The sequence below is a fragment of the Papaver somniferum genome, unplaced genomic scaffold (genome assembly GCF_003573695.1).
Source record: "Papaver somniferum cultivar HN1 unplaced genomic scaffold, ASM357369v1 unplaced-scaffold_137, whole genome shotgun sequence".
Classification (NCBI taxonomy): Eukaryota; Viridiplantae; Streptophyta; class Magnoliopsida; order Ranunculales; family Papaveraceae; genus Papaver; species Papaver somniferum.
The window spans coordinates 1878539-1889493 of record NW_020622934.1 but is presented as its reverse complement, the minus strand read 5'-3'; positions in this window follow the sequence as shown (position 1 = coordinate 1889493).

The following is a 10955-nucleotide window of genomic DNA, read 5'->3' as shown; positions in this document are numbered from 1 at the left end:
AATAATATCTGTATGTGGGTTTTCGCAATTGTAGAATGGACGTCTGTCCAATTTTTGAAAAACCAGTGAATGTTCACACAGTGAAAATTTATGTGAAATCAAATTTTGATTTTCAGCGATTGCTGAAGGCAAACAATTGTATATGTGATGAAATAAGGTATGTATGAGTTTGGTGATTTTATAGTGTATGCACACATGTAGAAAGTCAGTGAATGTTCACATGAAAGGTTATGTGAATTATCCACAGTTTCATGAAAAGTCAGGTGTTGTCTTTAAATAATGAATTTTGCTCGTCTTGGCAAGTGAAGAAGCGAGCAAGTTTTTCGAGGTTTTTACATTATTATCACTAAGTTCGTGAAACCGTAAATAGGAAAGAGTTGAGTATTACCATTTTAACGCGTATTGTTATTTGTATATCCATGACTCCTTGTCTTTCGCTTCAGATAGTGGTGAGTTCTGGTTACAACCACTCTTCAGGATCTTCCGGGAAAAACTTCAGAAATATCAAGTCAAAGATGAAGAATTCTGCAGGCCGAGGTGAATCAACCTTTCAGAGACGCTGGAAAGTTGATGCATTGTGTGTCTCTCAATCATCTGGGAGTCGTCCGTGCTAAAATATATGCTTTCTTGGTATTAGTAGGTGCGAAGAGAAAGCAGAGACGTGATGAAATGTCATTGAAGAAAAGAGCTGAAGATGAAAAGCTCAAATCTCATCAGCAGAAACACTGTGAACTTCAGTAAGAGAGACTATCAGCTGAAGATGAAGTGCGGCCTTGCGTTGATGGCGTAGCTCCTGACGTGGATGAATGAAGAATTTCATTATAATTCGTCATTAAAAAATTCAGAAGTTAGGTCTTCATTGGAATTGCTGTAGAATCTTCGTCCGATGTCGGATTTTCGCGATGTACCCATGTATCCTCATACCCAGAAAATTTCCAAGATTTAGCAAATAAGCTTTTCATATTTTAAGCGCGTTTAAGGGCTGAAATTAGCGAAACAGTAAACTTCCAGGAAATTTTCAGCTGTCATGCAGTCCAAAGTTTTGAACACATCTTTTTGCTCGTTTCTCCAGTTTCTGTGAATTTTGGATATGTTGTAGAGGACATCCATATGAACAGAATGGCATATGATGCATCCATAGAATAGTTACCAATTTATCCCAGATTGCTGCTTTGTGCGGTACAGTGAAAAATCATCTTAGACGAGCTTGTTGTAAAACACTCATGTTGTGTCTTTAGACCAGTCGCTTGTGTTTTGAAAGGTTGATGAAGGATTTTAATGTCATTAATTCATTTGAGATCAGGACCCCATGATTGATACATGAGCATGGTGTTTGCAGTGCCATCTTGTTGCTGTCAGTCGTAGAAACATCACTTCTGAAACCCTGGTCACGGGATCATAACTGAGATTGCTCTCAAGAGGGGATGATGTAATGACCATGGTGGCATGTGTAGATGGTACCATTCCTTTTATGATGATTGATTAGCACTGGGGATCCCGGCACCACGATTCTTGGACCGTGAAATTGATCGTCATGATCAGTGGACCGTCATTCCGCAATATTTTGTTGAATCTCTCTCTTTTGTTTTCCCTTCTTCTGGCAAGACTTAGATAGAGGAACCGGGTAGAAAATTGATGTAAATATCTAGGTGGTCAAAGATGGAGGTACCTTGATGAAGGATTTAGCGATTGTGGACACCGATCGACTGTGGAAGTTATGAATCCCGTCCACGAATTTCTGCTTGCGCGTTGTATGTTCTGGAAGCTGTAGAAACCTCATACGACGTAGGAATTCGATGCTTGACCCCAAATTTTGAAGCTAAGAGACTGATTTATCACATGAGAATCACTCAATTTGGAGTTATAGAGGTCAACCGACGAAGCGTGCACATTTGTAATTTGCAATCCTGTACAACACTTTCAGATTTCGTAGACCTGACGGTAAAGGCCATATCTTTCAGCTCGTACGTCTTATTGATGCGCCCTTTTGGTATGTTGTAGAAGAGGTATAGAAGAACATCTTTCATTAAGGAAGTATTGTTCCGTTCCTCACCCATTGGTACGTTTTTGTAAACCCATGGGCTGAAGCATGTTGTATCTCATTTGTAGAGGTGATGAGAACATCTTGTAGAAGACTTCGGATTGTGCCCGTACGTCGTGCAAGCTTTCAGAAAGACTTTCATGTGAAAATATTATCATGTCTACACACCTTGATATGAATCATTGGTGCTTGGAGAAGTCCGCTTCATCAAGCAATACTTCAGAGAATGGTTAATTGATGAAGCCCTGTCATGAGGATGTTGCTCTTGAGACCGTTGTTGATGCTAGATCACGATTAAAATTTCTCCAGAAATTCTTATTGATGCTGAGACCATGAATGGATTTTCTCCACATATCCTTGTTGGTGCCGACATTATGGTTGGAGTTTCTCCAGAGACAAAAAAATTCTAGAACCATGATTATCGATATAGCCTTTGCGCCTTCATCCAGTGAGCCTTTTACATTCACGAACTAGTTGGTGAGTTGAGCATTCCTAAAATGAAGATGTTCTAGGATTTCAACCCAAATTCTTCTGAATATGACTTTACTACGAAGTGGCTTCGTCAGGGGATCGATGTTGTTGCGCGGTATATAGCAGCAACAGTCTTCATTCTGGATATGATTGGTGAAGAGAGGAAGTCCCCCAGTCGTGCAGGGCCTTGTGATGTAGAGAGGTTCCGTTTGACGATGTTTCATGGAATCGCATCAGGTTACAATGATTGTTATGTGGATAACATTTATTCAAATGTATTAAATTGATATTTCCAATAATATCAAGTCCCCAGTGCATCCCCCATTCACTTAGCAGAGTTGAAGGAGTTTGTAGCATGATGTTGCATCTACTTCAGAAGTCTTATCATGGGATATTGAAGACTTATCGATTGTAATTCAGCTACACTTTGATCGTGTCGGTCTTGAACCAGTGTGTCATCGTCGAGATGTTGTGCTGAAGCTAGAGGCGTTATTATAGAAGGTGTACTCTTTGATTGGGAGTACAATTCGAAGGCTTCTTATGTGCTTGAGCGCTGAAGGGTCGAATGTCTTATGCTTGATCGTCTCGGCTCCGTGTATCTTCTGTCGATTCAGCATTCCGCTACGAGGGATTCAACACTTGTGCAGACATCAGAGATTTCTGATTTTGTGGCACTCGTGGACACATTCCTGCAAGTCTATGGTGAAATTCCCAAAGTGTTCTTTGCCATTCTTCCGTCATCTCTCAGTGGTGAATGTCATGGTGAGATGCTCGATTCGAAGCGGTGTCAGGTTCAACCACTTGGTAAAATATTGCTGGAGTGAGATTCCCCACTCATAGCGTCTTGTAATAGCAGAGATGCTAGCTGAATTGAGTCCCCATGCTAGAATAACGTGTGAGGAAATGAAAGAATAAACATGGAAGGAATGAGACTTGCCTGAATGCGAAACCTCTTGATAAATTTCTATGTATCTTTTGCAGGTTATTGGTTCAACGTCATAGTTCGAAATTCCTCCAAGTGCTTTGATGATGGAACGTCGGTCAAATCTTCTGGCTCAGAACTTTCTTTGTTGGAGAGATGTGCAACAAAAGACGCTTTGTTTATAGTCATGTTTTCAACATGGGTCCATGCTATCGCTTCATATCTTGGATCTTCATGATTATGTGAAACTTGGTATATGTTCAGGTTGTACGTATTTTCACCTTGAGAGTGATGTAGACATAAGCATCTCTGAGTGTTCGTTCATGGTCTCTGACTGAGACAGGAGTATGAGTGGCTTCTTGTCGAGTGATGCCTGCTGAGAGTCTTTATAGGAGTAATATTGATCGTTATGACAACATCGATTAGCAATCTTTTGAATTCATTTCCCTTGAGATGCACTGCGGTGAGCAGTCCCCAGTCATACATCTCCTTGTATGTTGCTGGAGGTTCAGGGAGTATCTCCTGAATGTCTAATCATTTCCCAGATATGATGTGGATCATTTTTTTGAGCTTACGATAAGTACAGTAACTCACATACATGCTCAACCAGGGATTGAACTGCTTCTTTAACCGACTGCTCAGAGAGTGTGAAGGTTCTGACTAGGAAAGGATTCTTGTGTACTCCTTCAGTCCATATGAAGTTATTATGGATCCACCTTCTCTTTGAAAATATTACAGTCGCATGTTGGGTGATTGGTGAACTTATGAAGGCATCAGTATCTGGGATTATTCATTTCTTCTTCAGTTGGCTGTCTCCTAATGAATGTCAATTTGGTTGCACCATATTGAATCCAGACTTCCAGTAACTCGATCACTTTTTCAATAAGAAGAGGGAAGTTTGAGTGTTTTTGTTCATTTCCTCGTTTGTTGATGCAGGGTTGAGGTTCGTGCATTTCAGGATTGGTTATCCTTTCTTTGCGCTTCCGAAGGATCCCGAGAGATTGGAAAAGTATGCTTCTGCTGTGGTGTGTCAGTGCTCCTCTTGCTTCCTTCATCAACAACGTTCATGGAAGGTTGGAGGTTGTATTGTTTGTTGAAGAGACGCTGAGTATCACGAGGTTCTCAGTCTAGGTCTTTATCTTTACAGTAGAACATGCGCGGTAGTTGCTGACTACTTGGATGCTTCATGAAGTTATGAGAAAGGCTGGAATCGCAAATTCTCCAGCAAGGCTCTGTAGATTGGGATCATTCCGTTGTGTTCATACTCTCCTAGTGCCTCCAGGGATCGAGATACGTGTTATCGAGCGTTCCCTATTCCGTTGTATAGTGTGAACTTTGGGGAAGTGTAGCCCTTCGAGAAAAGAATTCTTTGCGTAGCAGCAGTGTATGGAGGTTGATGACGATGAACAGATGATGCTTTGTCTTTTCCTCGATCCTCCATGAAGCGTTCCAGATCCTCACGAGTGATGAAGCCTGCAGGTTCCTTTACTGGTGGGCTATCTTCTCCTGAGTTTTCTCTGACATCTGGTCAGTGAGAGTTTTGTGATAATTGCACAACTCTTTCTGTGTTGTAGCCATGTCAATTTGATTTTCGGCGAGAATTTCCCGGACCTTCATGAGATCAGTTGTGGTGGGAGGATTTTTTCTGACTTCCTTGGGATGCTAGACAAAGAGAAGATGATTTCCAGTGTTGGTTTGAGAAGGAGTGGTATCACCAGCGCCGTTGTTGGAAGCAGGAATAGTTTCTGGAGTACCACCGTTGTTGCTAGCGTTAGCGTTGTTTGTGATAGGATTTGTAACTGAACCTGACCTAAGATCAACCATTTTGTGGAAATGTGAGATTACTGATAAACTACTGAATATTGATAGTGGATCAATATTCGAGCAACTGAGCAAGTATTGCTCAATTCGACGAATTATTTATTTATTGGTGACGTGACCCAATAAAATATTAATTAAAATATTGGTAGATTACGAATATTATATAATTAATCCGCGTGTTGTTTGTTGGATCAACATAAATTTATTTAGTGTTTGAACTTGCTCAGAATGATGATTTGTTGAGTGTTTGTTCGAAAACCCTAATTTTGAGAAATTGCTCATTAGTTGACGAATTGCTGAAAATAGATCATGAGCGAATGAGGGACCAACCACATGGGACTATGGATGTCCACGTGATGCCCAATTGCTCGAGTGAGCGTACACCAGGGTCCTGGGTTGACCGGTTAGTGAAGGAATGACGATTAAATGTTGGTTTCATCATTTATTGAAATAGTGCTCGATTGAGCATTAGATGATAAAAACCTAATTATAGAAAAGTGAGGGACCGACCAAGGTGGCATGAGACCGGCACTTGGTGGTCATGGGACCGCTGATGGGATTTTGCACAAACTCTGAGTTAGTTGTGAAGAGTTTGGACCCAATATGAGTGATTGCACAAATTAGGTCAAAAGTGTGAAAATGCGTGGGACCGGCTTGTTGCAAGCCTTAGAGCCGCCCTTGGTCGGTCAAGGGAGCATTCCCGTGTCTCCATAATGCCCGTGACTCAGTTATGAGAGTTTCAACATTTTCTGATGTGCGTTTGAGCAATATTTCGGATTTTCAGAAGAGTTCGATCTTTGCCTGAAATCCTCGATTTTGCTCAAATGAGCAAGTATGCTCGTTTGATCAATATTTTGTGAATATTAAAGTAATAATATTTAAATATATTTTTCTTAAATATGGAGAAACCATGATTTTTGCTAAAACTGGGGAGTTTCACAAGATGAGAAAAATAAAAATTTATGAAAGATTAGGGATCGCAAGGTGTGGGACCGTCCACGGCTAGGGCATGGCCGTCCGGCTATGCTTCCCGGTCCCGCAACACCTTTCCCTATTTTTTATTATTATTTTTCGTGAAACTACACAAAATTGGGGAAACCACAAAATATGGAGAAACCATGAGTTTTGCTCAAACAAGGAAAGTTGCTGAGATGGAGGAGTCTTCATGAGTTTATGAAAACAACAAAAATAAGGATAAATAATGGAGGAAGCATGGGACCGGCTAGGGCACGGCCGGCCAGCCGGTGGGCCCGGCCCATGGGAGCTTCTCCATTATTTTAATATTATTATTTTCTCTCTCCTGTTTTGTGCGAGATTCCTCATTTGTCCATATTTTGGATGCGCGTTCGTGCATCACTGTCGAGTACACTTGCACTATTTAATGGGGCTTATTTAGTGGTAGCCCAGATGCCCGATTGTTGAGTATTTATTACTAATTTATGAAATTTATTGGAGAATGATTCATGAAACTGAGTAATAAAAGTGAGTAGTTTTTTATTATCAATTCATAGGATCAACCGTGGATTCGACCATGAATTCGGAATAATAAAATAGGTATTACCATTCCATGGGATCGTGGATTCGACCATGAAATCGGAGTAATAAAATAAGTGGTGATATTACCATTTCATGAGACCAGCCGTGGGTTCGATCATGAAATCATAGTAATATCTATTACCATTTCATGAGATAAGCCGTGTATTCGATCATGAAATCGGAATAATACATTTATCTATTACCATTTCGATCATGAAATAGGAGTAATGAGATAAGATAGATTATCTTCTAGGAATTCAGTGGTGAATGTCACGATAGAATTTAATCTCTTGTATATATTCAGTGAATCAGCGAATGTTGCAGATATCCTGAAGACGTTATTGCTCTAAATCTTACGGAGAACCGTCTGGATCTATACACGACCTCTCTCATGTAGTCAGGGAACAGTGAGTATCACCGACGTCCTGAAGGCGTTATTGCTCTCAATCTACGGAGAACCGCCCAATTTTTTAATTCTACATAGAGGGCACGAAGAAATACCAGGGATCGAACGCTCAGCTAGTGGAGGCTTTTCGAAAGGCATATTCACCATGGCTTCGTAATATATGAATTGTCGCTTGTCTGAAAGCTGTGTGAGAAACATGCATCATGATTTTACGGTTTTCCCCTTTGTTGAAAATCCACCATCTACACAAGGGAAATCCGACTAACCTTTGGCAGGAGGCACAAGTAGTCTATGATCCTTGCGTAGGTGGCTTGGCATATTTTCGGCTTGGCCATAGGGTGCTGGCGAGCTTTGCTTCCCGGAACGTTGGTGCCAACTTGGGCCATGGGGCTGATGCTGACGACGCGGCTTCCGCCACGGAGCGGTAACGATGGCGTTGCTGGATTGGGCCACGAATCGGTGGATGGCGCTAGCTGGATAGGCCACATAACGTATGGATATGGCGCTGCTAGCTAGGTTGTGGAGCGGGAAGATGGAACTGCTTTGGTTGGCTGTGGAGCGTGAAGATGGCGCTGGCTAGTTCATGAAATGGCAGGGATGGCTGCTGACCTGGATGCCAAACCCTAATTATCCGTATATTCAAGTATCTAACCCAGCTGGTATCCCTCGTTCGGAGCCTTGATACACGGCTGGTAAAAGGGTTTACTTTCTCAAGCTTCATCAATCCTCTCAATATAAGAGGCGATCTTGAACCTTTCGTTCATATAGATCACTATAGAATTGCATCCATCCTCTTCGCAGGTACCGTCTCATGTCTCTTCTCCTAGTTCTCTATTTTGTCTTCTTCATCATGTATATTGCCGATGCAGACATAATGTAATTTTTTTTGTAGTGCACAATGGGATCTTCCGGTGATGATCATACCTTTGACTCCTCGGAGAAATTTTTTGAAGTTGACAAACCCAGGTTTTCTTCACATGAGGAGATATTAAACCAGATCAATCCTTTATTCCATGCAGCCGGCCAGATCATACAAGGCATGTCTCTCACCCATCTACGCATCGTGCGGGTGCGTTCCCAGGCTTTCATGGCTTTGATGGACATGGAGGAGAAATGGGGACATGATGAAGCGTCCCAGCAAGTCGGGAAATCTCAAAGTGATGAAGCTTCTCCAAATCCCAATGCCAGGGCTAATCGATTCACTTCTCTATTGAAACGACGAAGGACTGAGGCCAAGAAACTTCTAGGAGTTAAAGCGATCGCTGAGGATGCTGTCAAGGCAGATGGTGAGGCGGCGAAAGCATATGTTGGAGCCATTGTCTAAACGGATCCTGGACGGGATGCTGAAGCTGCTACTGAAACGACTTCTAGATGGTATGAAGCTTCTGCTGAAACGGCTTCTGGATGGGATGTTGAAACGGCTTCGGGATGGAATGTTTGCTGCCGGAGAGGGTGCTGGGGAAATTTCTTGAAAAATATCTGATGCAGGTGTCATTGACCAAGGTGTCTTGTCATTTACAATTGGTTTTCCATTTTGTGATTTCCTTCCGCAGAGAAGACAATCTTTTCGTAGATTGTAGATGTTTTTGATACTTCAGTTTTTCTTTTTGTTCGTGCGACTGAAGCCATGTTTCTCCAAGTAATATTCTTTAATTTATGCTGCTTTGATAATTTCACATCTTTGATTGAATGAATAAAATCTCCCGGAAGAGACCTAAAACCCCTTTTGCGAAAAACAAGTTCTTCCACCTTCCAAAGCGATTCAGCGGATAGGAATCCAAATCACATAAATATCGCAGCAATAATGCTAGTAGGCGTGTCATATTCTCTCCGTTTATCTACTTCCATGGGAACGCCTCGCATGCCGTTGGCAACAGTAACTCAAAATAGATGAAAAACAGTAGCAATGATTAAGGATTTTGACCAACCTTTTATTGGATTTTCCCTCGAAAATTACACAGGACGTCTGTGACATGACGCCTACTGGGTATGTAGAAGCGTGAGCAGTCACAAGCTAGGAAGCACATTGTGAGAAGTAGAAAATCCTCGTCGGGCAAAAGTTGAAGCCTGATGTTCTTGAAGGAAGGTGTCCGTACCGCCACTCGATGATCTTATTCCTTGCACATTTCCTTCTTCAGTATTTTTTTTTCTTTTTCGAATAAGATATTTCTTGTAGGGTTTGATTTTTTTCTGGTTTTTAATTGATGGGTAGTGACTTTGTGGAATTTGCCATGTCTTAGAGCGTCTCCCACCTTAATTTCAAGGTTGATGTAGCCATATGCGTCTATTGCTTTTCCTTCCAAGTTTTTGACCATAATTGGGGAAAGATTAGCCTCCTGCTTTGAAATTCTCGCATCTCTCAGAGTCTTGATGGTAACGGTATTGAAGTCAGAGGCCGTGTCGATCAATGTGCTATCAAGCTCGGCGCTCCTCAGATAAACCGTGGTCAGCAGTCCCCAGTTGCATTTTCCAACACCGCTTCCTGAGAGAGCTTGGGATTCTGGTGTGGTTTCTTCAATAGGAAAAAGTCGCTTGCCCGATACAACATGATTAACGGATGCGAATATATCTTGACGATGCGCCTTGTAGAAATAGAGAATTTTGCATACATGCTGCATCATGGATTGCACGGTTTTGTGAACAGAGTCCCCAGAGAGCATGCAACTCCTGAATGGAAGAAGATCCCCTGCCTCCACCTTTTCTTTGAAGATACACTTTTATCAATTGCAGTCACTGGTCGGGTGATGGACAAACCTGTGGTAGCGACAATACTTAGGGTTTGCAATTTCCTCTTCAGTTGATGGGGGACTGATAGGAGGCAGCTTGATGGCGCCATCTTGGATCCATGCTTCCAAGAGTTCAATTACTTCGAAATCTACGACATTTTCTCCGTCTTCTTGATGCTGCGCAGGAGCCTTAGCTGCGGTCTTTCGCGGTGGAGCCGCCTGATGTCCTGGCATTGCGCGCTTGGATTGTTGTCCTGCCGCTGGAGCCTTCCTTTTTCCTCTTTCACTTACCACGCTCATAGAGAGGCCAGTTTTAAATTGCTTGTTGATGAGACGTCTATTTCCCCGAGTTTCGCGTGCGTCTTCAACCTTGGCTGGCCTGGTTATTTCCAACAATGTTGGTGCTGTTGGGGCCAACCGTTTAGCAGCCTCATGGAGTTCAGAGAATGTCTGGAATCGAAGATTCTCCAGTAAGGCACGGTAGATTGGAACTAATTGTTTTTCGGTCACATTTGGGTCGTGACAATCCAGCGCTTGAATTCTGAATCTTTTGACATAATCATTTGGATGTTCATTGTTTCGTTGAAACATCCTTCCTAAATCTAAGAAGGTAATTTGCTCAGACACAAAGAAGTACTTTTTGTAGAAATTCGTCACCATGTCACCCCAGTTGGATATGTTATTTGGTGCAATGTTGTTGTACCACGTGTATGCTCTTCCGGTAAGTGACTTCGAAAACTCTTTCAAACGGAGAATATGATTGTATTCGTGCTCGCCCAAGGATTCCAAAAATCGAGAGACATGTTCACGCGCATTACCGGTGCCGTCATACATGTAGAATTGAGGAGATGAGTATCCTCTCGGAAGAGGAATTCTTTGTACTTCAGGAGGATACGGGGGTTAATGCTGATGCATGTCCGCAGAATCGCTTTTGTCTCGGTTTCGAAAAAGTCGTTCCAAATCTTCTCGTGTGGCAAAATTGGATGGTTGATTCCTCTCTGCTGGCTGGAGCTCCTGAACGAGTCTCTTCAT